Source organism: Urocitellus parryii, chromosome 1 (assembly GCF_045843805.1).
Source record: "Urocitellus parryii isolate mUroPar1 chromosome 1, mUroPar1.hap1, whole genome shotgun sequence".
NCBI lineage: Eukaryota > Metazoa > Chordata > Mammalia > Rodentia > Sciuridae > Urocitellus > Urocitellus parryii.
In genome coordinates, this window is record NC_135531.1 from 44,487,173 (window position 1) to 44,489,787 (window position 2,615).

The following is a 2,615-nucleotide window of genomic DNA, read 5'->3' on the forward strand; positions in this document are numbered from 1 at the left end:
AAATCCATCTCTGGGTTTTACCTGAGGCTAGGCTTTAACATGGACTCCTCCCAGTCAGTGACTAAAGATAGCAGGAACACTAAGACAGGCCCATTCCTGGGAAACAGAGGATTCCTCTCACAGTTAATTTTGACTTGAGGATTTCCTGGTGGATCCTAATGAACTTCTTCAGAATAAATCCATCAATCTTTTTTTCATTTCTCTTTCACTTGGGGTTAGACTTTCACTGTAGAATAAGGTCTCCTCCCTCTCCCTGTTTGTGCTTACAGGTCCTTTCTACTAAGAAAATCATTGTACATTTAAATTGCTTTAATTTATATCTTGGCATTTGTTTCTAAGAAGACCCATGCTAACCCATAATACTATACCAATATCCTCTGCTAAATTGTATAAAGATGTTGTGGTTTAAATATGAGGTGTCCCCCAAAGCTCATGTGTGAGATCATACAAGAATGTTCTGAGGTAAAATGATTAGGGTATGAGAGATTTAACCTGAGCGTTGAATTAATCCACTTATATGGATTAACTGGGTGGTAAATGTAGGCAGGCAGGGTATGACTGGAGGAAGCAGGTCACTGAGGGTGTGCCTTTGGGGTTCATATTTTGTCCCTGGTGAGCTGAGCTCAATGTGCTTCCTTGTTGTCATGTCCTGAGTGGCTTTCCTCCGCCACATCCTTCTGCTATGATATTTGGCCTCACCTTGAGACAAGAGCTACGCAATTGGCAACCATGGACTGAACCTCTGAAACTGTGAAACAAAATAAACTTTCTCCCCTGTGTAGTCCTTGTCATGCTTTTTGGTCACAGCAACAACAACAACAAAAAAGCTGACTAAAACAAAGATTTCTTAGAAATGTACACATAGAAGGGAAATTATTGAATCATAGAGTAAGAACAGATGCTCTGAGTGGCTGTCTTCTCACCAGCAGTAAATGGAGAGAACCCTGGATCCCTGCCTGTTCAGGGCATTATCCAGCTGCTCTATGCCGGCCTACAGAGTACAGAATGGCATCTCTTAGTTGTTTTACATTTCTTTTCTCTGCTTCCTAAAATTATTGATCATTTCGTCAATACTTATTAGGTTTAAGTCTTCCTTTTCTGTCAATTGCCTGTTGCACACTTTTTTGATTTTTATGTTTGAATTAGTTTTTTCTTTCCTTCTTGGTTTTAGGAATTCCTTGTATGTTCTAGATATTGAACTCTTATTGGTCTTCAACATTGCAAACATCTCCCAACTTCCCATCTAGTAATTTTCTTCATAACGGTCTTGACTGAACAGAAATCTTTAATTTTATTGTAATCAAAGGCGTCTTTGTAGGGGTTGAGGGAGCATTTGGGAATCATGTCTTCCTCCTCAGAACTTTGAACCATGGCCAAGCACACCCAGACTTCATTTCAGGCTTACCATGTCCTAGATGTCATCTAGTTACTAAGTTATATCTGTATTTTTTTCACTCTCACTTCTCCTACCCTTAACTATTAGAATAACCTGACCAATGTCACCCACACAAATGCTATAAATGATACCAAGTCTTTTAAAGATGACTACTCCAAATGGTATTCCTTGTCAAAGTTCTAATTAATATCACAGGACAATATGATCTTAAATCCAGCTATAGGCTGCCTGTCGTTTTCACATTCAACAAATCAATACCATGTCTCCCAGGTACCAATCATACTTCCTTGAAACCAGGAAACTGATTAAACAGCATGGATAACATCACCTCATTAGTCTCTGACAGTAAATTATGAAGGAATAACATATTGTGGGGCTGGGGTTGTGGGCTCAGTGTAGAGTACTCGCCTAGCATGCATGAGGCACTGGGTTTGAGCCTCAGCACCACATAAGTATAAAATAAAGATATTGTGTCCACCTAAAATTTTTTTAAAAAGTTAAAAAAATAACATATCATTTGGAGCATAATCAAGAACCTAAAGATTTGGTTTTGAATTTCCTTGGACATTAGCTAAATTTATTTCTGACCAGGCCTGTCATTTGTGGTTGTTGCCGTCTGTTCTATAGCTTTGGCTTTTTTTCCTTTTCTGTGTCAACAAAGTGGCATATTTTTTGATACTATGTCAGAATCTGGTTTTGCATACTGAATTTGCCTTGATTTGCCATAAAATGGAAATCCTTGTAACTATCTCATTCATGGATGAACCAGTTCCTTAAACACAACCAAGTCCTGTCCCATCATCTTCATGGTTTTTAAAGCCACAATATGTACCACATGGACAAACTGAGAAAACATGGCATATAAGGACCTCTCCAATTCTCCTTTTTAATTTTGTCATTTATGTTGTTGGTTTAAATTGTATGATTTGGCCTGATAGCCATGTTTTGCATTCAGTTGTTCAAACAGTCTGAATGACTGGCTTGTTCTCTCTCTTTCAGCTTCTCATCTAAAATGAGAGTAATATGACAGAATCCTACCCATCCAAAGCAAGTATAGGTATCTGGTTGACAAACTAAAAAGAGAGTATCATTAAATACCATATATAAATTAAGCATTTTTTAAACTTAAAACATATAAATTATATATTTACTTATGCATTTTTGTGGAGGACATTTCTTTGAAAATGATTTGCTAGCTGTTCTTCACATCTTTTTAATT

The 2,615-nt window shown here is 37.4% G+C and overlaps 1 pseudogene; it reads right to left on the bottom strand.

Annotated features, from left to right (window-relative positions):
* Positions 1–1,575: 1,575 nt before the first annotated feature.
* LOC113180804 (U2 small nuclear ribonucleoprotein B'' pseudogene) lies at positions 1,576–2,338 on the bottom strand (annotated as a pseudogene).
* Positions 2,339–2,615: the final 277 nt, after the last annotated feature.